The following is a 24,838-nucleotide window of genomic DNA, read 5'->3' as shown; positions in this document are numbered from 1 at the left end:
TTTGCATTCAATAAATTTCTTTGCAATTCCTTACCACAAAACATCACATTTTCAACATGGCCGATCTTTGCGTTACAAGTCCAACTTACAGCATTCAAAATGCCTTACTAACACAAATGTCAAACTAACACCCACATTGGCTGGTGTAACATGCCATGTAAATCACACTGCTATTCTTCCTCCCGTAGATGACTGTTTACCGGGGCTCTGGGTTAGCATCAGCAAATATTTGTGGACTTTGTCATAACAGGGGCATATCCCCGAGACGAATGTATGTATGGCAGAATCTAGCCGACCGGGCCTCCATCTCTCTGCCTAGTAAATAAATCAGAGTGATACTTCACCTCTGACCCCGGCCATTTTTATCTGGGAGATCCTGATTTTTCCACGCTCGTAAATTTAAAACCCTGGGACCAGTTATTTGGATGGGGGAAGGCCGGTTGGTTCCCATGTTTTGGCGTCTGTCTGTCTAGGTGTCAGCCTATCTGTCTGCACCGCTGTCACTGAGACTTCCAGGACTTTATGATGAACTACTGCTGTGTGTTTGAGCCTGAGGTACCTGAGCAGAGCTGGGCGATAAGTACAAGAATCCATATTGCGATACATTGCCCTAATTGATGTGATAACAATAACTAAAACGATAGCTTTATAACAGTCATGTACACCACAGTTAAATCATTTACACTACTATTACTAGTTTGATGGTTGTAGCCATTAATTGTCACATTTACAAATCACTCATATTAGGAAATGTATTTCATTTCAAACTTTACATTTCTCTAGAAAAGGCTACTTATCATCATGAACGATATCAGCAAAATGCCTAAGTAATCGGTGGTGTCAAAAACAAAGGTTTATCGTCCCAGCTCCATTCCGGAACCATTTAGTGATCAGATTCATTTATATCATAGAGAAGTCTCTGTTTTATTATTGTCAGAATCATATTCATTTGTTGTCTTAAAAAGATGACTCAACTCTAAAATAAATACTTTCTGGGAACTATTTTAACCATTTCAAATACACCTACATGGAATTTCCCTACCATCTGAGTGAAAATGAAAAGCTAAAAGTCTGCACTGTAGAGATTAGAGTAGACCTGAGAGAGAGGAGCAGGGGAGAGCAGAGCCCAGACCTCAACACAGACAGTAGAGAGTAGACCTGAGAGAGAGAGGAGCAGGGGAGAGCAGAGTCCAGACCTCAACACAGACGGTAGAGAGTAGACCTGAGAGAGAGGAGCAGGGGAGAGCAGAGCCCAGACCTCAACACAGACGGTAGAGAGTAGACCTGAGAGAGAGGAGCAGGGGAGAGCAGAGCCCAGACCTCAACACAGACGGTAGAGAGTAGACCTGAGAGAGAGAGGAGCAGGGGAGAGCAGAGCCCAGACCTCAACACAGACGGTAGAGAGTAGACCTGAGAGAGAGAGGAGCAGGGGAGAACAGAGCCCAGACCTCAACACAGACGGTAGAGAGTAGACCTGAGAGAGAGAGGAGCAGGGGAGAGCAGAGCCCAGACCTCAACACAGACGGTAGAGAGTAGACCTGAGAGAGAGAGGAGCAGGGGAGAGCAGAGCCCAGAACTCAACACAGAGCACAGCCACGCAGTAGAGAGCAGGAACCACCAAGATAACCAGGCATCTCCAGCCAGAGGTTTCAGGGTCTGTGAGGGTAGGCGGATCCTGATGGGAGATAAAGGTAGAAGACCAGAGGAGGGGTGTGCTGACCTGGGAACCCCAGACCCCAGGCCATCATCTCTGGGTTTAGAGGGGCCGGGAGCTGCCTGGGCTGGGGCCAGCTAGGGTTCTGACTGGGGCTCCCTGTGGCGAGGTAGAGCTGTTACTCCCATGCTCTCCAGCTCTCCCCTCCTCTCCAACGCTAACGGCCCCGGGAGCCGCTCTAATCCCACCAGATATGAGGAGTGCCCAGAGTCCTGACAAAGCATTCCACAGATAAAGAGGCTGAGGATCACAGGATGCCTCGGAATTCCCACCGATTGGAAGAGGAGTAGTGTGGCGGGGTGGAAGAGGGAGGGGAGGTGATGGAGAAACGCTTTCTTTCTTCCTTGGCATGAGAACCTTGACTAGGTGTCTCTCTTCCTGTGGAGGGAGGGGGGGATCTTGTTCTCTCTTTCCCGCGTCGCTCTTCCCTCTTCCAGCTCCCCTCTCCCCTCGCTCTTTCCCTCTCCCTCGCTCTTTCCCTCTCCCCCTCGCTCTTTCCTCTCCCTCGCTCTTTCCCTCTCCCTCGCTCTTTCCCTCTCCCCCTTTCTCTCTCCCTGCTTCCTTTGTGTCTGGTGTGCTACAGGGACATTTCCCCAAATACAAACCAGACCTCGTTCTCAGTCCGTCCGTCAGCTCTCTCTCTCACTTAGAGATGTCTGTATAGTCTGTATAGGTACAGTACACCCACCCACACACAGCAGCGCCTTGGGTTCCCACTAAGTCTCTGACCGCCGCCCCTCACTCCATAGGGGATCCATCTAGCCAGCTTCTCTTTCCCTTATTATAGTACCAGAGAGACAGACAGCCTAGCCCACGGTGCAGACAGAGAGAAAGAAAGACCGGGAGAGAGAGAGAAAAAGAGAAGCTATTAAATATCAGTGACAAGGTGAAAAGAAACAGCTTCCTGCTGGCTGCCACAGAGTCGTCTTTTAGATCAGTCTCTCTCTCTTCTCTCTTTCCTCCGCCTCTGGCAGATGCCTCGATTGTTTTGATGTGTTTTCCTGAAGACAGGTACTTTGTAGCCCTGTTTATTTGTGTTGAGAAGCCACGTCGACAGGCAAACCAGGGAGCTACAGGGATGGGATCGGGGGTGCGGGGGTACAAAAGTTTAAAAGGGGGTCTGTGATGGTAGTGGGTTTCTGTTGTGATGCTTCCTCGCCTTCACTTAGTACATGTTCATGTTGGACCGTTTCAAGGTAGGGAGGTGAGGGTTAAGAGCTGTGAGGCTGTGAACCGTGTCAAGAGGTATTTAAAAAGTTAGCAGACTCCGATACAGAGATCAGCCTTGATAGACTGACCCCTGATTCTAAAACTCTGTGGCCCACGCACCTGTCAAAGGATCTGAACTGGTTGGGGTTGTTTCCCATAGCAGCTTCCAGGAAGGCCGGCGGCAGAAGGCTGGGGTCCACCATGATGTCATCAGCAGGCGCCGAGACCAGGCTGCGCAGGATGTCCTTCACGTTCTTCCCGCCCCTGGCGTCCGCCGTGGGGTGTCTCTGTGACCCTGACCTCTGAGGAGAGGGTGGACAGGGCCCTCGGACACGGCGTCGGGCCCTGGGCGGTGGTGTCCGCCTCGCTGGGGGCCACGGAGCTATGGTCATCCCCGATGCCAGAGTCTCGGGCGACGGAGGGACACACTGCTCTCCAGGTCGGGACCGCCAGAGACAGCATTACTGTCTGATGGGAGGAATCATTAAAGGAGGTTTATAAACGTTGAGAAAACCTGAACCTTCTACGTGCTTCAAAAAATTACTTTGAGAATCTACTACAGTAATTGTAAACTACTTTAAAGACTATCAACACACCAGTACATTTCAAGGCACAATCAAGACAATTGGAAATTCCATATATAAGTAATGTATAAGAGAGAGATTGACATGTTGAGGGATGGACACTTGGCTAGATGGAGCTCCTCTGCGTAGCCATATGGGTGAGGTGTGTACCTGCGCCCTGGCAGACTGGCTGCGCTGGGGAGTTTCTTGTCGTTTTGGGGCTCCAGGATGTCTCGGTACTTGGACACCATGAGAACAGAGATGAAGTAAACCACAGCCAGGGCCAAGAACTGAGCCTGCTTACTGTCCTCCTTTACCCAAACACACACAACATGCAAAACACAGCTATAATACAGCACACCGCCAGTCTGTAATATGTTTGAGTATGTACAGATGTAGGATCTTAATTTGACCACCCTGTTGCAGAAGAACTTTCCTGCAATGCAGGATTTTTTTTTTTTTTACTTGTAGTGTATTTAAGGTTTTAATAAGGCTTCTGAAATGTGTCATTTCCACTTTGAAATTTCAGACTTGATTTTCAACATTTCCTGTTGCTGCAGGAACAGTTTCCTGCTGTAGCAAACTGGCTCAAATTAAGATCCTACATGTACACAGTATTTCTTTTTTTTAGAAAATCATGAGGTCTTCCAAAAGACAGCAATAACAAGTTTTTACAATGCATAGGTACTGTTATTTATTTGAAAAGTTGACTTGTCTCAACCTCAATCTTTATCAAAGATTTGTAAACTCACGATATCTCTGAAGACCACGGCTCTGAGGCGGTTGATGTCCATTTCCTGTAGCAGACGGTCCATGTCTCTGATGGGAGACATCCTTCCTGTCACAACATCAACAGGGCTCTGCAGGTGTAGAACACACGCACACACAGACACGCACACAGACAGACACAGACACGCACAGACACACACATAATAATGTAAGCAACTATTGCTGGTTAATGCTGAAAATACCATTATCAGTTTATATACTCTACCCACTGTCCAAAACTAGACTTCTCTGTAAGTCTAAGACATCACAAATGATAACGGATTGTCATGGAAGGTGTATGTGTTAGCAGAGGTCAACCTCAACGGCCCATTCCACCACCAGTAGAGTGTTGGAAATCAACCCATGGGAAGTGTATAGTTGACCAGTCCTCATACAGTACAGTATCTGCCCCATTCAGTGGGATGTTGTGTTTCCCCTTGAGACTCAGACCCTTAACATAATGGGTTTACCATAGAGACACTCACTGCATTATGAATGAGACTTTACACACCGGTTTCAGGAAGAAAAACTGTTTTACTGGAAGTCACCATATCAAATCAAAAGGCCAACAATGACAAAGGGCCTTGTCTAGTGTAACATAACAGCAGGCGAAGTAATGCAATAAGATATCAGCTAATGCAATAACAACTCTCTGCTATTACATAGGGAGGACCACAGAGGGATGGGTTCCTGCCGGGGAAGTATTGGGATGCAACGCAAGACAAAGGACGACTTAGAGGGATGCTTACAATTCACTAAGTGCAGCGATCCTATTCAACTAATATACAGGAGGAAAAATGTCATCAATTATGGTGTTTCTCCATGTCTGCTAGGGAGGGAAATGTCATCAATTATGGTGTTTCTCCATGTCTGCTAGGGAGGGAAATGTCATCAATTATGGTGTTTCTCCATGTCTGCTAGGGAGGGAAATGTCATCAATTATGGTGTTTCTCCATGTCTGCTAGGGAGGGAAATGTCATCAATTATGGTGTTTCTCCATGTCTGCTAGGGAGGGAAATGTCATCAATTATGGTGTTTCTCCATGTCTGCTAGGGAGGGAAATGTCATCAATTATGGTGTTTCTCCATGTCTGCTAGGGAGGGAAATGTCATCAATTATGGTGTTTCTCCATGTCTGCTAGGGAGGGAAATGTCATCAATTATGGTGTTTCTCCATGTCTGCTAGGGAGGGAAATGTCATCAATTATGGTGTTTCTCCATGTCTGCTAGGGAGGGAAATGTCATCAATTATGGTGTTTCTCCATGTCTGCTAGGGAGGGAAATGTCATCAATTATGGGGTTTCTCCATGTCTGCTAGGGAGGGAAATGTCATCAATTATGGTGTTTCTCCATGTCTGCTAGGGAGGGAAATGTCATCAATTATGGGTTTCTCCATGTCTGCTAGGGAGGGAAATGTCATCAATTATGGTGTTTCTCCATGTCTGCTAGGGAGGGAAATGTCATCAATTATGGTGTTTCTCCATGTCTGCTAGGGAGGGAAATGTCATCAATTATGGTGTTTCTCCATGTCTGCTAGGGAGGGAAATGTCATCAATTATGGTGTTTCTCCATGTCTGCTAGGAGGGAAATGTCATCAATTATGGTGTTTCTCCATGTCTGCTAGGGAGGGAAATGTCATCAATTATGGTGTTTTCTCCATGTCTGCTAGGGAGGGAAATGTAAAAAGAAAAATGTATAAACTGTTGGGGCTTTTTTTTGGGGGTATTGCTAGGAAGTCAGGATTCCGGAAATGGCAGAAAGAGGAGAGGGAGGGGAGAAGTGTGTGCGTGTGGGGGGGGTCTGACTCAGTGAGGAGGGATGATACTACTTGCCTGCGCGGGCATGGACTTGGCAGCTCCCATGAGGCTGTGCACTGCTTGCTGGCCGCGGGCTCTGTCCTGGCTGGGCTTGAAGTGAGACTGCTGCTGACATTCCAGACAGTCCCTCACAGCCATGGCACACACTGCAGAGAGAGATATTGGTACTGTAACAGCAAAATGCTTATGTTTCTATCTCCAACAGTGCAGTAATACCTACTGTAACAGCAAAATGCTTATGTTTCTATCTCCAACAGTGCAGTAATACCTACTGTAACAGCAAAATGCTTATGTTTCTATCTCCAACAGTGCAGTAATACCTACTGTAACAGCAAAATGCTTATGTTTCTATCTCCAACAGTGCAGGAATACCAAATATACAAAAACAATACACACAAATCCAAAACTAAAGAAATGAAGGAATATCAGAATGAGCCATGTCTGAGTCCGGAATATAAATCTATATGTATATGATGGTGTGTATAGACATTATGAATAGAAAAGGTGTGTACAGCAGTAATTGTATAAGATGAGCCTTGACTAGAATACAGCATATACATATGAAGTGGGTAAAACTGTATGTAAACATTATTAAAGTGACCAGTGTTCATTAACTATGCACATAGGACAGCAGTCTCTAAGTTCAGGGCAGGGTACTGGGCGGTGGTCAGCTAGTAACAGTGTCTAAGTTCAGGGTAGGGTACTGGGCGGTGGTCAGCTAGTAATTGTCTAAGTTCAGGGTTGGGGTACTGGACGGTGGTCAGCTAATAACAGTGTCTAAGGTGCAGGGCAGGGTACTGGGCGGTGGTCAGCTAGTAACAGTGTCTAAGTTCAGGTAGGGTACTGGGCGGTGGTCAGCTAGTAATTGTCTAAGTTCAGGGCAGGGTACTGGACGGTGGTCAGCTAGTAACAGTGTCTAAGTTCAGGGCAGGGTACTGGGCGGTGGTCAGCTAGTAACAGTGTCTAAGTTCAGGGCAGGTACTGGGCGGTGGTCAGCTAGTAACAGTGACTAAGGTTCAGGGCAGGGTACTGGGCGGTGGTCAGCTAGTAACAGTGTCTAAGTTCAGGGCAGGGTACTGGGCGGTGGTCAGCTAGTAACAGTGTCTAAGTTCAGGGCAGGGTACTGGTACTGGGCGGTGGTCAGCTAGTAAGTGTCTAAGTTCAGGGCAGGGTACTGGGCGGTGGTCAGCTAGTAACAGTGTCTAAGTTCAGGGCAGGGTACTGGACGGTGGTCAGCTATTAACAGTGTCTAAGTTCAGGGCAGGGTACTGGGTGGTGGTCAGCTAGTAAAGAGTCTAAGTTCAGGGCAGGGTACTGGACGGTGGTCAGCTATTAACAGTGTCTAAGTTCAGGCAGGGTACTGGGCGGTGGTCAGCTAGTAACAGTGTCTAAGTTCAGGGCAGGGTACTGGACGGTGGTCAGCTAGTAACAGTGTCTAAGTTCAGGGCAGGGTACTGGGTGGTGGTCAGCTAGTAACAGAGTCTAAGTTCAGGGCAGGGTACTGGACGGTGGTCAGCTAGTAACAGTGTCTAAGTTCAGGGCAGGGTACTGGGCGGTGGTCAGCTAGTAACAGTGTCTAAGTTCAGGGCAGGGTACTGGGCGGTAGTCAGCTAGTAACAGTGACTAAGTTCAGGGCAGGGTACTGGGCGGTGGTCAGCTAGTAACAGTGTCTAAGTTCAGGGCAGGGTACTGGGCGGTGGTCGGTCAGCTAGTAAGTGTCTAAGTTCAGGGCAGGGTACTGAGCGGTGGTCAGCTAGTAACAGTGTCTAAGTTCAGGGCAGGGTACTGGGCGGTGGTCAGCTAGTAACAGTGTCTAAGTTCAGGGCAGGGTACTGGGCGGTGGTCAGCTAGTAACAGTGACTAAGGTTCAGGGCAGGGTACTGGGCGGTGGTCAGCTAGTAACAGTGACTAAGGTTCAGGGCAGGGTACTGGACGGTGGTCAGCTAGTAACAGTGACTAAGGTTCAGGGCAGGGTACTGGGCGGTGGTCAGCTAGTAACAGTGACTAAGGTTCAGGGCAGGGTACTGGGGCGGTGGTCAGCTAGTAACAGTGTCTAAGTTCAGGGCAGGGTACTGGGCGGTGGTCAGCTAGTAACAGTGACTAAGGTTCAGGGCAGGGTACTGGGCGGTGGTCAGCTAGTAACAGTGTCTAAGTTCAGGGCAGGGTACTGGGCGGTGGTCAGCTAGTAACAGTGTCTAAGTTCAGGGCAGGGTACTGGTACTGGGCGGTGGTCAGCTAGTAAGTGTCTAAGTTCAGGGCAGGGTACTGGGCGGTGGTCAGCTAGTAACAGTGTCTAAGTTCAGGGCAGGGTACTGGGTGGTGGTCAGCTAGTAACAGAGTCTAAGTTCAGGGCAGGGTACTGGACGGTGGTCAGCTAGTAACAGTGTCTAAGTTCAGGGCAGGGTACTGGGCGGTGGTCAGCTAGTAACAGTGTCTAAGTTCAGGGCAGGGTACTGGGCGGTGGTCAGCTAGTAACAGTGTCTAAGTTCAGGGCAGGGTACTGGGCGGTGGTCAGCTAGTAACAGTGTCTAAGTTCAGGGCAGGGTACTGGGCGGTGGTCAGCTAGTAACAGTGTCTAAGTTCAGGGCAGGGTACTGGGCGGTGGTCAGCTAGTAACAGTGTCTAAGTTCAGGGCAGGGTACTGGGCGGTGGTCAGCTAGTAAGTGTCTAAGTTCAGGGCAGGGTACTGGGCGGTGGTCAGCTAGTAACAGTGACTAAGTTCAGGGCAGGGTACTGGGCGGTGGTCAGCTAGTAATATTGTCTAAGTTCAGGGCAGGGTACTGGGCGGTGGTCAGCTAGTAACAGTGTCTAAGTTCAGGCAGGGTACTGGGCGGTGGTCAGCTAGTAAGTGTCTAAGTTCAGGGCAGGGTACTGGGCGGTGGTCAGCTAGTAACAGTGACTAAGTTCAGGGCAGGGTACTGGGCGGTGGTCAGCTAGTAACAGTGTCTAAGTTCAGGGCAGGGTACTGGGCGGTGGTCAGCTAGTAACAGTGTCTAAGTTCAGGGCAGGGTACTGGGCGGTGGTCAGCTAGTAACAGTGTCTAAGTTCAGGGCAGGGTACTGGTACTGGACGGTGATCAGCTAGCCGTGACTATTTAATAGTCTGATGGCCTGGAGATAGAAGCTGTTTTTCAGTCTCTTGGTCCTAGCTTTGATGAAGCTGTACTGTAACTGCCTTCTAGATGGTAGCGGGGTGAACAGACCGTGGCTGAGGTGCTTGATAATCTTCTTGTCCTTGCTTTCACACTGGGTGCTGAAGATGTCCAGGAGGAAGACACACTTCCCCTGGTGAAGAATTGGGCTGGAGAGCACTGTGGCTGTGGACAATGCAGTTGCCGTACCAGGCGGTGATAAAGCCTGACAGGATGCTCTCAATGGTGCATCTATAGAAATTTGTGAGGGTCTTAGGGGCCAAGCGGAATTTCTTCAGCCTCCTGAGGTTGAAGAGGCGCTGTTGCACCTTCTTCACCACACTGTCTGTGTGGATGGACCATTTCATATTGTCAGTGATGGGTACGCTGAGTTACTTTCACCTCTCCTCTACTGTCCCGTCAATGTGGATGGGGCGTGCCCTCTCTGCTGTCTCCAGAAGTCCACAATCAGCTCCATATTGTTGACGTTGAGCGAGAGGTTATTTTCCTGGCACAACTCTGCCAGGGCCCTCACCTCCTCCCTGTAGGTTGACTCGTCGTTGTTGGTAATCAGGCATACTACTGTTGTGTCGCCTGCAAACTTGATGACCAAGTTAGAGGCGTGTGTAGCCACGCAGTCATGGGTGAACAGGAGTACAGGAAGGGTCTGAGCACGCACCCTTGTGGGGCCCCCTGTGTTGAGAATCAGCGTAGTGGAGGTGTTGTTGCCTACCTTCACCACCTGGGGTGGCCCTTCAGGAAGTCTAGGGGTGAAGTAGTGAGAGAACGAGCAACCAAAAAGCAAGACAGGAGGAGACAGAGAGAAGCCGAGAGAAGAGAGAATTGGGGAGAGACAGAAAGTGAGAAGTGAGGAGCGGTTGAGAAAGAGAAAGAATTGAACTCTCCAGGAACAAGGTCCAGTCCACCTGGACAACAGCGTTCACCTCTTCCCTCCCTGCTCCCCTAGCCCCAAAACCAGTTCACACTGTATCCAAGGTAACACTAGATCTCCCTGTATCCAAGGTAACACTAGATCTCCCTGTATCCAAGGACACACTAGATCTCCCTGTATCCAAGGACACACTAGATCTCCTGTATCCAAGTACTAGTTCTCCCTGTATCCAAGGACACACTAGTTCTCCGTGTATCCAAGATCACACTAGTTCTCCCTGTATCCAAGGTCACACTTGATCTCCCTGTATCCACGGTCACACTAGATCACACTGTATCCAAGGTCACACTAGTTCTCACTGTATCCAAGGTCACACTAGTTCTCCCTGTATCCAAGGTCACACTAGTTCTCCCTGTATCCAAGGTCACACTAGATCTCCCTGTATCCAATGTCACACTAGTTCTAACTGTATCCAAGGTAACACTAGTTCTCCGTGTATCCAAGGTCACACTAGTTCTCCCTGTATCCAAGGTCACACTAGTTCTCCCTGTATCCAAGGTCACATTTGATCTCCCTGTATCCACGGTCACACTAGATCACACTGTATCCAAGGTCACACTAGTTCTCACTGTATCCAAGGTCACACTAGTTCTCCCTGTATCCAAGGTAACACTAGTTCTCCCTGTATCCAAGGTCACACTAGATCTCCGTGTATCCAATGTCACACTAGTTCTAACTGTATCCAAGGTCACACTAGATCTCTGTGTATCCAATGTCACACTAGTTCTAACTGTATCCAAGGTAACACTAGTTCTCCCTGTATCCAAGGTCACACTAGTTCTCCCTGTATCCAAGGTCACACTTGATCTCCCTGTATCCACGGTCACACTTGATCTCCTGGTATCCACGGTCACACTGATCTCCCTGTATCCACGGTCACACTAGATCACACTGTATCCAAGGTCACACTAGTTCTCACTGTATCCAATGTCACACTAGTTCTCCCTGTATCCAAGGTAACACTAGTTCTAACTGTATCCAAGGTCACACTAGTTCTCCCTGTATCCAAGGTCACACTAGTTCTCCCTGTATCCAAGGTAACACTAGTTCTCACTGTATCCAAGGTAACACTAGTTCTCACTGTATCCAATGTCACACTAGTTCTAACTGTATCCAAGGTCACACTAGTTCTAACTGTATCCAAGGTCACACTAGTTCTCCCTGTATCCAATGTCACACTAGTTCTCCCTGTATCCAAGGTAACACTAGTTCTCACTGTATCCAATGTCACACTAGTTCTAACTGTATCCAAGGTCACACTAGTTCTCCCTGTATCCAAGGTCACACTAGTTCTAACTGTATCCAAGGTCACACTAGTTCTAACTGTATCCAAGGTCACACTAGTTCTAACTGTATCCAAGGTCACACTAGTTCTCCCTGTATCCAAGGTCACACTAGTTCTAACTGTATCCAAGGTCACACTAGTTCTCACTGTATCCAAGGTCACACTAGTTCTCACTGTATCCAAGGTCACACTAGTTCTCCCTGTATCCAAGGTAACACTAGCTCTCCCTGTATCCAAGGTCACACTAGTTCTCCGTGTATCCAAGGTCACACTAGTTCTCCCTGTATCCAAGGTCACACTAGTTCTCACTGTATCCAAGGTAACACTAGTTCTCCCTGTATCCAAGGTAACACTAGTTCTCCCTGTATCCAAGGTCACACTAGATCTCCGTGTATCCAAGGTCACACTAGTTCTCCCTGTATCCAAGGTCACACTAGTTCTAACTGTATCCAAGGTCACACTAGTTCTCACTGTATCCAAGGTCACACTTGATCTCCCTGTATCCACGGTCACACTTGATCTCCCTGTATCCACGATCACACTGTATCCAAGGTCACACTAGTTCTCACTGTATCCAATGTCACACTAGTTCTCCCTGTATCCAAGGTAACACTAGTTCTAACTGTATCCAAGGTCACACTAGTTCTCACTGTATCCAAGGTCACACTTGATCTCCCTGTATCCACGGTCACACTTGATCTCCCTGTATCCACGGTCACACTTGATCTCCCTGTATCCACGGTCACACTAGATCACACTGTATCCAAGGTCACACTAGTTCCTCACTGTATCCAATGTCACACTAGTTCTCCCTGTATCCAAGGTAACACTAGTTCTAACTGTATCCAATGTCACACTAGTTCTCCCTGTATCCAAGGTCACACTAGTTCTCCCTGTATCCAAGGTAACACTAGTTCTCCTGTATCCAATGTCACACTAGTTCTCCCTGTATCCAAGGTCACACTAGATCTCCCTGTATCCAAGGTCACACTAGTTCTCCTTGTATCCAAGGTAACACTAGTTCTCCGTGTATCCAAGGACACACTAGTTCTCCCTGTATCCAAGGTCACACTAGTTCTCCCTGTATCCAAGGACACACTAGTTCTCCCTGTATCCAATGTCACACTAGATCTCCCTGTATCCAAGGACACACTAGATCTCCCTGTATCCAAGTACTAGTTCTCCCTGTATCCAAGGACACACTAGTTCTCCCTGTATCCAATGTCACACTAGATCTCCCTGTATCCAAGGACACACTAGATCTCCCTGTATCCAAGTACTAGTTCTCCCTGTATCCAAGGACACACTAGTTCTCCGTGTATCCAAAATCACACTAGTTCTCCTTTTGTATCCAAGGTAACACTAGTTCTCCTTGTATCCAAGGTAACACTAGTCTCCCTCCAAGGTAACACTAGATCTCAAGGACACTAGTTCTCCCTGTTCTCCTGTATCCAAGGACACACTAGTTCTCCGTGTATCCAAGATCACACTAGTTCTCCCTGTATCCAAGGTCACACTTGATCTCCTGTATCCACGGTCACACTAGATCACACTGTATCCAAGGTCACACTAGTTCTCACTGTATCCAAGGTCACACTAGTTCTCCTGTATCCAAGGTAACACTAGTTCTCCCTGTATCCAAGGTCACACTAGATCTCCCTGTATCCAATGTCACACTAGTTCTAACTGTATCCAAGGTAACACTAGTTCTCCGTGTATCCAAGGTCACACTAGTTCTCCCTGTATCCAAGGTCACACTAGTTCTCCCTGTATCCAAGGTCACATTTGATCTCCCTGTATCCACGGTCACACTAGATCACACTGTATCCAAGGTCACACTAGTTCTCACTGTATCCAAGGTCACACTAGTTCTCCCTGTATCCAAGGTAACACTAGTTCTCCCTGTATCCAAGGTCACACTAGATCTCCGTGTATCCAATGTCACACTAGTTCTCCCTGTATCCAAGGTAACACTAGTTCTCCTGCATCCAAGGTAACACTAGTTCTCCCTGTATCCAAGGTAACACTAGTTCTCCCTGTATCCAAGGTCACACTAGTTCTCCCTGTATCCAAGGTCACACTTGATCTCCTGTATCCACGGTCACACTTGATCTCCCTGTATCCACGGTCACACTTGGATCTCCCTGTATCCACGGTCACACTAGATCACACTGTATCCAAGGTCACACTAGTTCTCACTGTATCCAATGTCACACTAGTTCTCCCTGTATCCAAGGTAACACTAGTTCTAACTGTATCCAAGGTCACACTAGTTCTCCCTGTATCCAAGGTCACACTAGTTCTCCCTGTATCCAAGGTAACACTAGTTCTCACTGTATCCAATGTCACACTAGTTCTAACTGTATCCAAGGTCACACTAGTTCTAACTGTATCCAAGGTCACACTAGTTCTCCCTGTATCCAATGTCACACTAGTTCTCCCTGTATCCAAGGTAACACTAGTTCTCACTGTATCCAATGTCACACTAGTTCTAACTGTATCCAAGGTCACACTAGTTCTCCCTGTATCCAAGGTAACACTAGTTCTCACTGTATCCAATGTCACACTAGTTCTAACTGTATCCAAGGTCACACTAGTTCTAACTGTATCCAAGGTCACACTAGTTCTCCCTGTATCCAAGGTCACACTAGTTCTCACTGTATCCAAGGTCACACTAGTTCTCACTGTATCCAAGGTCACACTAGTTCTCACTGTATCCAAGGTCACACTAGTTCTCCCTGTATCCAAGGTAACACTAGCTCTCCCTGTATCCAAGGTCACACTAGATCTCTGTGTATCCAAGGTCACACTAGTTCTCCATGTATCCAAGGTCTCACTAGTTCTCACTGTATCCAAGGTAACACTAGTTCTCCCTGTATCCAAGGTAACACTAGTTCTCCCTGTATCCAAGGTCACACTAGATCTCCGTGTATCCAAGGTCACACTAGTTCTCCCTGTATCCAAGGTCACACTAGTTCTAACTGTATCCAAGGTCACACTAGTTCTCGCTGTATCCAAGGTCACACTTGATCTCCTGTATCCACGGTCACACTTGATCTCCCTGTATCCACGGTCACACTAGATCACACTGTATCCAAGGTCACACTAGTTCTCACTGTATCCAATGTCACACTAGTTCTCCCTGTATCCAAGGTAACACTAGTTCTAACTGTATCCAAGGTCACACTAGTTCTCACTGTATCCAAGGTCACACTTGATCTCCCTGTATCCACGGTCACACTTGATCTCCCTGTATCCACGGTCACACTAGATCACACTGTATCCAAGGTCACACTAGTTCTCACTGTATCCAATGTCACACTAGTTCTCCCTGTATCCAAGGTAACACTAGTTCTAACTGTATCCAAGGTCACACTAGTTCTCACTGTATCCAATGTCACACTAGTTCTAACTGTATCCAAGGTAACACTAGTTCTAACTGTATCCAAGGTCACACTAGTTCTCCCTGTATCCAATGTCACACTAGTTCTCCCTGTATCCAAGGTCACACTAGATCTCCCTGTATCCAAGGTCACACTAGTTCTCCTTGTATCCAAGGTAACACTAGTTCTCCGTGTATCCAAGGACACACTAGTTCTCCCTGTATCCAAGGTCACACTAGTTCTCCCTGTATCCAAGGACACACTAGTTCTCCCTGTATCCAATGTCACACTAGTTCTCCCTGTATCCAATGTCACACTAGTTCTCCCTGTATCCAAGGTAACACTAGTTCTAACTGTATCCAAGGTAACACTAGTTCTAACTGTATCCAAGGTCACACTAGTTCTAACTGTATCCAAGGTCACACTAGTTCTAACTGTATCCAAGGTCACACTAGTTCTCCCTGTATCCAATGTCACACTAGTTCTAACTGTATCCAAGGTCACACTAGTTCTAACTGTATCCAAGGTCACACTAGTTCTAACTGTATCCAAGGTCACACTAGTTCTCACTGTATCCAAGGTCACACTAGTTCTCCCTGTATCCAAGGTCACACTAGTTCTCACTGTATCCAAGGTCACACTTGATCTCCCTGTATCCACGGTCACACTAGATCTCCCTGTATCCAAGGTCACACTAGTTCTAACTGTATCAAGGTCACACTAGTTCTCCCTGTATCCAAGGTCACACTAGTTCTAACTGTATCCAAGGTCACACTAGTTCTCCCTGTATCCAAGGTAACACTAGTTCTCCCTGTATCCAAGGTCACACTAGATCTCCGTGTATCCAAGGTCACACTAGTTCTCCCTGTATCCAAGGTCACACTAGTTCTAACTGTATCCAAGGTCACACTAGATCTCACTGTATCCAAGGTCACACTAGTTCTCACTGTATCCAATGTCACACTAGTTCTCCCTGTATCCAAGGTAACACTAGTTCTCCCTGTATCCAAGGTAACACTAGTTCTCCCTGTATCCAAGGTCACACTAGTTCTCCCTGTATCCAAGGTCACACTTGATCTCCCTGTATCCACGGTCACACTAGATCTCCCTGTATCCAAACCCTGCATGGGGTTCATTCAATATTGGATGACAATGGTGCCTCACTGCATGTGGGTCTTGCCTGGGAAACAAACTACCTCACAGAACATGAGGTAAAATATCCACTGTTTGATAACTTCAGGTAGGTTTCTGGCTCCTACCAAGGGGGCATTTTTTTTTAATATGATATATTGCGGTGCAATATTGCCGCTTTTGATTTTGCTTTCTATGCTTCTTTTAGCCCCTCCCTCATTTCTGTATTTGACAACTGACAAATGTAATTTCTGAACCGTCTAAATTAGAGGTGGAAGTATTTCATCTGGAATGGTCTGGAGTTTTACATTAAGGCCTTCAGGAGAGGCAGTGTGTTTGTGTGTGTGCCTGTGCTGTGCGTGTGTGTGTGTGTGTGTGTGTGTGTGTGTGTGTGTGTGTGTGTGTGTGTGTGTGTGTGTGTGTGTGTGTGTGTGTGCGCCTGTGTGCGCGTGTGTGTGCCTGTATCTGTGTGTAAGTTCCCCTTGAAACCTTGTTACAGTCTACCCAAATCAGATTACTGCACCAGCAACAGGGAAAGAATACCTCATCAAAAATTAATCTCATAACAGCAGCTCTCTAAAAGCAGGCATTTGCTACGACAGCATCACTCTCTCCACCGAGCTCCCCACCAATGAGAATGGCCGTTGGGATAAACCCAGAAAAAAAGAACGCGACTGGATATCAGCAGAACAAGGTGGCGTACAGGGCGACCATTTTGTTTACGAGCTAGTTTGTAAGGAGTATTTAAAAGCAAAAATGGATACCGGAGCACGGCCCATTACCCAAATGGAGCAGATGGTTTAAATCACCATGCATAGTCTTACTGTACTAGGGAGCTTAGGAGTTAGATGAGGGGTGGGTTGGAGGTTGGATAAGGTGGTTGGTGTAATGTAGTGCCTGAATAAAATGAATAATGTAAAGCATTTGAAGTATATTTTATTCAGCTAGCAGAGCAGGGGTCTAGCCGTGTCTCGGAGCTGTCACTGGGTTACTTTAATAGACTGGAACATGAGGCAGAGAAAGAGAGAGAGGCAGGCCTAGGGCTACAGCCATGGCCATTACGGGGGAATCGACTAATCATAGGCGGCCATTTTAGAGTGTTGCAGCGCAGAGGGGTTATAATAACAAGATAAGAGAGGGCTGCTACGAGCCAAGAGAGAGAGCGAGAAAGAGAGGATACACTATGGAGAGCTTTGGCAGCTCAGGCTGCTATTAGAGTCTACTGCAGTCTGATATAGGGGGGATCGATAAAAAGAGGTGAATGAGGAGGAACAGAGTGAGAAAAGGAGGAAGTGAAGAGACGAGGAAAAGAGGGAAACAAGAAGGGAGGACATGTAAAGAACAGAACAGGAAGAGAAGATGGGAACTGGGGAGAGGAGATGTGAAGAGATGGAAAAGACCAGAAGGGATGGAGGAGGAGAGAGAGGCAGAGAGGTTCTTCCATACGTACCCAGACGGAGGCTCTGTCTGAGGATACCGCCTGAGGACATGTTCTTCTCAGCCTCGATCTCGGTGAAGTTGAGGGAGGAGGCGAAGATCAGAACATCCACCAGGTTGATGAGGCGCTGCAGGAAGGTGACCGAGGCCTCCACCGACAGACCCTGGGACGGCTCAATGTTCTCCAGATCATGCTGAGGAGAAGAAGAGGGACAAACACTACCATCACTAGCATCATTACTGTCAAATCCAAACTAAATTATGACATGTAGCTACTAGTCAACTTAGGAACCCTGTTTGGTAAGAAAGGGAAATGGTTCAACGTCTGCTGAGCAACATTCATTTCAGATTTCAATCAGATTAAATCCTCATTGAATTCAATCCAGTCTTTGAATCTAATTATGATGGAATTGACCCTGCTGTAGCCACAGCCACCAGTCCATACTGGACATTGTTTCCAGTGTAAATTGTAAAGGGAGTGGTATGGAGGGGAGACAGAGGACCACAGGTCCATCAGGGTTTATGTTATACTGGAGTGCTACTGTCACTGGGGTCAGACAGTACAAAAACACACTAACCATGTTAGCACTGGCCAACTGTAGTCTAATGTGATTGGAGAAAGGTCAACGGAGATGGATGGACAGGGATAACCTACTGTGGGTGGCCATACACAGAGACAGACAGAGACACAGACAGACAGAGACACAGACAGACAGAGACACAGACAGACAGAGACACAGACAGACAGAGACACAGACAGACCGACAGAGACAGACCGACAGAGACAGACACAACAGACACACACAACAGACAGACAGTGTCTCTCACTGAGGAGGATGTGGCAGCAGAAAGCAGGGGCAGGATGCCTCCACAGGACATGATGAGGTTGTCCACCACCTGAGAGATGAGGTGCACTGTGTTGTGGACAAACACCACATTCTCACTGCTGTTCACAAAGTCCATCACCGTCTTAGTGGAGTGACTGGGAGAGAGGAGACGGGCATAAATTACACAGAGGTACATAGAAGCTAAACATTATAACCATTGAATCAATGTGCAACACAATCAATGCCTTCAGCGCCTTCAGAATGTATTCATACCCCTTGAAATATTCCACATTTTGTTGTGTTACAGCCTGAATTCAAAATTGATCAAATATGTTTTTTCCCATCACCCATCTAGACCGAAATATCCTATATAGACAAACGGAAACGTTTTTTTTTTTTTAGAAATGTTTCAAATTTTTTGAAAATGAAACACAGAAATATCTAATTGACACAAGTATTCACACTCCCTTGTCAACACTTTGTAGAAGCACCTTTGGCAGCGATTACAGCTATGAGTCTTTCTGGGTAAATCTCTAAGAACTTTCCACACCTGGATTGTACAACATTTGCCCATTATTCTTTTCAAAATTATGTTGATCATTGCTAGACAACCATTTTCAGGTCTTACCATAGATTACCATAGATCTATTTTGTTTAAACTTGAGTTTTTTTTCGACCATTATTTTACAAGGTAAGTTGGCTGAGAGCACATTCTCATTTACAGCAACGACCCGGAGATCAGAATGTTTGCAGGATAGACTATTTTTTGTTTTAAGTTAGTGAGTTGGAAAGTCGCCTGTCCGGCAACCATTCTAGTGTTAGAAATCAGATCAAAATGCTATGCAATTCTCCATATATTTCAGCCAATTCCCCTCCTTTACCTCCTCCACATCTGCACGTCAGTCTCGATGGAGAAGAGCAGGTCTGTGAGCAGGCGCTGGTGCATGTGAGACCAACGGAACTCTGGAATACGGAACATGGTGGAGCGAGCGGAGGAGCTGCTCTCGCTGGCCTGGCCTCCTGAGGCACCGGCTGCAGCCGCGTCGCCCTGAGGAACTTCCTGTGGTACAGCACTCAAGACGGTTAGCAGCAGCATTAGCATTAGCCATATATATAAACAGGATTAGCTTAAGCTAAGGAGTAGATTTGTCTTCAGCATTAGCCATATAAATAGGATTAGCTTTGTCTTCAGCATTAGCCATATAAATAGGATTAGCTTTGTCTTCAGCATTAGCCATATAAATATAAATAGGATTAGCTTTGTCTTCAGCATTAGCCATATAAATAGGATTAGCTTTGTCTTCAGCATTAGCCATATACATATAAACAGGATTAGCTTTGTCTTCAGCATTAGCCATATAAATATAAACAGGATTAGCTTTGTCTTCAGCATTAGCCATATAAATATAAACAGGATTAGCTTTGGCTTTAGCATTAGCCATATACATATAAACAGGATTAGCTTTGTCTTCAGCATTAGCCATATAAATATTAACAGGATTAGCTTTGTCTTCAGCATTAGCCATATAAATATAAACAGGATTAGCTTTGGCTTTAGCATTAGCCATATAAATATAAACAGGTTTAGCTGAAGCCATATAGCCATACCCACGTATATACTGTATATTATAAAGCACTTTTCGTGAAAGACACAAGATCAGTAAATAGATGAAGCAGTGATGACATACAGGTGTGGAGGTCTCCTTTAGCGCCAGTCTCTCTGTGTCTGAGGCCACACTGGACACATCCAGCCTGGCAATGTGGATCTCTTTGGTCTTAGTGGCAGAGCCAGGGCCCTCTGCAGCACTGTCTTTCCCTGCCTCCACAGCAGTAGCAGTGGCTACTTTCGAGAGGTTTCAGTCCTGCTGCTGGGGGCCTCTGTGGCCCCTGAGGCCTGTGGGGCTTCTGGCTGGACCGCCTTGGTGCTGGGGGCCTCTGCTGGTGCTACAGCCTGTGAGGTGTCAGATTTAGAGACAGTGGCCCCGACTGCTGCTGGTGGTAGTATGGCCTCAAGGGCTGTAGGGGGCGATGTTGTGGACTCTAAAGGCTGCCGTGCTGGCTCTGTGCTGGTGGGGTCGGTGCCTGGTGCAGACGGGTCAAGGTCAATCTCCTCCATTTTAGGGGGTTGTGTCCGACTCTCCTCAGGTACAGAAGCAGGTGGTGTCGCTTGACTTTCCACTGCTGACTTTTTGACCTCGGCAACACTCTCCTCTTCCTTCTCCTTTTCAGTTTTAACCTCTGTCTTGATCTCCTCTGCTTTAACCTCTTCCATCTTCTCCTCCTCAACAACAACCTCCTCTGTCTTCACCTCCTCTTCCTCCTTTCTTAGTCCCCTTCCACCAGCGGCGGAGACAAAGAGGATTCCTCCATGCTGTCGTCGGTGGAGCTGGGTCGGACCTGGTCACTGACTGACTGGACAGATGCCCCGACCGCTGACCCTGCTGGCAGGCCGAGATGGCAGCAGAGACCTGTTCCTCCGGTTGCTTTGCCAGTTCCGGTTCCTTGGGTTCGTTCAGGGAATCTTCAGACATAAGAACGTGGGAGGCTTTGCAGCTGTGCGTTTCTGACCCCTTCTCTCCATCCGTTTGAGGTCTTACTACTTTGTCGGTATCAGATGTTTTAGCATCGGCGCTTGTTTCTGTCTTAGCCACCTTCGCGTCTTCAGTTTCTGGCCTGGTCGCTTCGTCTGTTTCAGCTGTGCTTGCTGCTGCAGCTTCATCAGTCTTGTCTGTGGCTGTCTCAGTCTCAGCCATGGCCTCAACAGTCTTACTGCTGACTTTATCCCAGTAAGTTTAGCTTCAGTCTTCTGTGGAGTAGCTTCAGCTCTGTCACCAGCACCTCCTCTCTGATCCTCAGAGATCTGATTCTGGGCCTGCTGTAGTTCCTCCTCCTCCTCTTCTTCAGCTCTGGCCAGCATGTTGGACACAGTTATGGGTGGTTGACCCCTCTGACTTCTATCTCCTTCTCTCTGGAGGGCTGGGGTGGAAGCAGATGCTGAGGTTGCTGAGGGAGGGGTAGTGTTGGGGGACTCCTGGTTCTGGGACACCCCTCTGGGTCAATGGTGAGCTCGATCACGGTGGAGGGGCAGTCTCCTCCCTGATCCCTGTTGGTCCGGGAGCTGGCCCAGAATCTCAGGAGTCTCGGCTGGCCCCGGAAATGGTCCGGATACCAGCTGCATCGCCCTCGGAGCCCAGTCTCTGGTACTGACGGAACATACGGGCCAGGTTCTCCTTGTGCTGCTCAAAGGTCACCTGCAAACATAAACAACAAACAAAGCAAAGTATTAGTTTCATTTGACAGGCGCCATGTGGGGCCTTACTTTAGACCAGATTTTAGCTACATTTTTACATTTTAGTAATTTATCCAGAGCGACTTACAGGAGCAATTTGGGTTATGCCTTGCTCAAGGGCACATAGATAGATGTTTCACTTAGTCGGCTCGGGAGTCGAACCAGTGACCTTCGGGTTACTGGACCAATGCTCTTAACCACTAGGCTACCTGCCACCCCCATTGCCTGAGGGTCAGTGACAGAGTATCATCTCGTCACCATATGGGAGTCAATAGAGGACAATTATCTGCTGTGGCATTTGAGGAAGAGACCATCACCCATCCATGTTAGCAGTCATAGATGAGTTAGTAGATACTGTAAAGTGTGTCTGCCAGTTGAACAGCGTCCGTGTGTCATCGGCAAATCATCACTCTCCTAATTTAAGGCTCTGCATTAATCACTGTGGCTCTGAGGACAGAAAGTCAAAGGGGAGTAAAGAGATAGAAAATACATCCAAACTAGATCATCTACGCTGCTTTTAACTAAGAACATCTAGAGACAGAGAGAGAGAGACAGACCGAGAGAGACCGAGAGACAGAGACCGAGAGAGACCGACAGAGACCGACAGAGACCGACAGAGACCGAGACAGAGACCGAGACCGAGACCGAGACCGAGACCGAGACCAGAGACGAGACAGACAGAGACAGAGACCGAGACCGAGACCGAGACAGAGACAGAGACAGAGACAGAGACAGAGACAGAGAGAGACAGAGAGAGAGACCGAGAGAGAGACCAAGAGAGAGAGACCAAAAGAGAGAGACCAAAAGAGAGAGACAGAGAGAGACAGAGAGAGACAGAGAGAGACAGAGAGAGACAGAGTGAGATTCTTCAGAGAGAGACAGAGAGAGAATTTGTAATTAATTAGGCGTTAAGTCATTAATGTTCTAAATTAGATGGCTACAAGGCTGGTCATTAATCTTCTGGTACTGGGTAGGCTGTGATTGTTAATCCATATCTGTTTTCTCAGAGTAGAAAAGTAAAGAGGCCTTTCTAAACGCACCGATAGTAACGGAAGTCACTCTCCGGTTTAACGATCACAGTCTAGTGACTTAACCTTTCCTCCCTCCACACCGATAGTAACGGCCTTCTCTCTCCGGTTTAACGATCACAGTAGAGTGACTTAGCCTTCTCCCTCCTCACCGATAGTAACGTTCTTCTCTCTCTCCGGTTTAACGATCACAGTCTAGTGACTTAGCCTTCTCCTCCCTCCTCACCGATAGTAACGTCCTTCCTCTCCGGTTTAACGATCACAGTCTAGTGACTTAGCCTTCTCCTCCCTCCTCACCGATAGTAACGTCCTTCTCTCTCCGGTTTAAAGATCACAGTCTAGTGACTTAGCCTTCTCCTCCCTCCTCACCGATAGTAACGGCCTTCTCCCTCCAGTTTAACGATCACAGTCTAGTGACTTAGCCTTCTCCTCCCTCCTCACCGATAGTAACGGCCTTCTCCCTCCAGTTTAACGATCACAGTCTAGTGACTTAGCCTTCTCCCTCCCTCCTCACCGATAGTAACGTCCTTCTCTCTCCGGTTTAACGATCACAGTCTAGTGACTTAGCCTTCTCCTCCTCCTCACCGATAGTAACGCCCTCTCTCCGGTTTAAAGATCACAGTCTAGTGACTTAGCCTTCTCCTCCTCCTCACCGATAGTAACGGCCTTCTCTCTCCGGTTTAACGATCAGTCTAGTGACTTAGCCTTCTCCTCCTCCTCACCGATAGTAACGGGACTTCTCTCTCCGGTTTAACGATCACAGTCTAGTGACCGAGTGACTTAGCCTTCTCCCCCTCCTCACCGATAGTAACGCCCTTCTCTCTCCGGTTTAACGATCACAGTCTAGTGACCGAGTGACTTAGCCTCCCTCCCTCCTCACCGATAGTAACGTCCTTCTCTCCGGGTTTAACGATCACAGTCTAGTGACTTAGCCTTCTCCTCCTCCTCACCGATAGTAACAGCCTTCTCCTCCAGTTTAACGATCACAGTCTAGTGACTTAGCCTTCTCCTCCCTCCTCACCGATAGTAACGGCCTTCTCTCTCCGCTTTTAACGATCACAGTCTAGTGACTTAGCCTTCTCCCTCCCTCCTCACCGATAGTAACGGACTTCTCTCTCCGCTGTAACGATCACAGTCTAGTGACCGAGTGACTTAGCCTTCTCCCCTCCTCACCGATAGTAACGGACTTCTCTCTCCGCTGTAACGATCACAGTCTAGTGACCGAGTAACTTAGCCTTCTCCTCCTCCTCACCGATAGTAACGTCCTTCTCTCTCCGCTGTAACGATCACAGTCTAATGACCGAAAGTGACTTAGCCTCTTCCTCCTCACCGATAGTAACGGCCTTCTCCTCCGCTTTAACGATCACAGTCTAGTGACTTCAGCCTTCTCCTCCCTCCTCACCGATAGTAACGTCCTTCTCTCTCCGCTGTAACGATCACAGTCTAATGACCGAGTGACTTAGCCTTCTCCCCCCCTCCTCACCGATAGTAACGGCCTTCTCTCTCCGCTTTAACGATCACAGTCTAGTGACCGAGTGACTTAGCCTTCTCCTCCCTCCTCACCGATAGTAACATCCTTCTCTCTTCGCTGTAACGATCACAGTCTAGTGACCGAGTGACTTAGCCTTCCTCCCGATAGTAACATCCTCCTCACCGATAGTAACATCCTTCTCCCCCTCCTCACCGATAGTAACGCTGTAACGATCACAGTCTAGTGACCGAGTGACTTAGCCTTCTCCTCCCTCCTCACCGATAGTAACATCCTTCTCTCTCGCTGTAACGATCACAGTCTAGTGACCGAGTGACTTAGCCTTCTCCTCCCTCCCCATTAGTTTCTGCTTCATTTGACATTTAGAATTTTTACCAATTAAAAACATGCTGCATTGCATTCAAAGTAGAGCAGTATGACCATATGGAAACTACACTGGAGTGGTTAGTCAGTGGAATAACGTCACACTGCAATGAAGTACATTAAAATGATGCATGTTGGCCTTAAATGGGTTTCTATAAAATTGAATTACCATTAGAATGGGAGTACTGTACTTGTATTTAAAACAGTGGTTAGCGTAGAGCTACGATAAGAGACCAGCAGCACTGGGTGGCCAAGGCATCAGTTTAGCCAATCTGGTCTAATTTAATTCTAGTCCACGTCTTGGTTAAGGGTATGGAACATTTTTATGGTAGTGTAGGAAAACAGTGCAGGCTATTCTAACCTGACAGCTATTAGCTGGACGCGCTGTCTATAGACAAATCATACAGCGCTGCAAATTGACCTTTACAAACAGCATTATAACTAAAATAAATGA

At 47.4% G+C, this 24,838-nt stretch overlaps 1 protein-coding gene and 1 long non-coding RNA gene across 4 annotated transcripts in view; one reads left to right on the top strand and one right to left on the bottom strand.

The window, feature by feature from the left end:
* LOC118374006 (lipopolysaccharide-responsive and beige-like anchor protein) overlaps positions 1 to 24,838 on the bottom strand; it is a 217,715-nt gene that overhangs the window by 81,346 nt on the left and 111,531 nt on the right. The window lies entirely within an intron of this gene.
* LOC127913666 (uncharacterized) lies at positions 7,055 to 8,562 on the top strand. Of its 3 annotated transcripts, XR_008086361.1 has the most exons (4): positions 7,055 to 7,084; positions 7,652 to 7,744; positions 7,936 to 8,031; positions 8,416 to 8,562. It is a non-coding gene; the product is annotated as an uncharacterized LOC127913666 (long non-coding RNA). The 3 variants fall into 3 exon arrangements; XR_008086360.1 differs by lacking the exons at positions 7,055 to 7,084; positions 7,652 to 7,744 and adding an exon at positions 7,523 to 7,650; XR_008086359.1 differs by lacking the exon at positions 7,055 to 7,084 and having other exon boundaries at positions 7,528 to 7,744.

Source organism: Oncorhynchus keta, chromosome 29 (genome assembly GCF_023373465.1).
Source record: "Oncorhynchus keta strain PuntledgeMale-10-30-2019 chromosome 29, Oket_V2, whole genome shotgun sequence".
NCBI classification, from domain to species: domain Eukaryota; kingdom Metazoa; phylum Chordata; class Actinopteri; order Salmoniformes; family Salmonidae; genus Oncorhynchus; species Oncorhynchus keta.
This window is presented reverse-complemented; position numbering and strand designations above follow the sequence as displayed.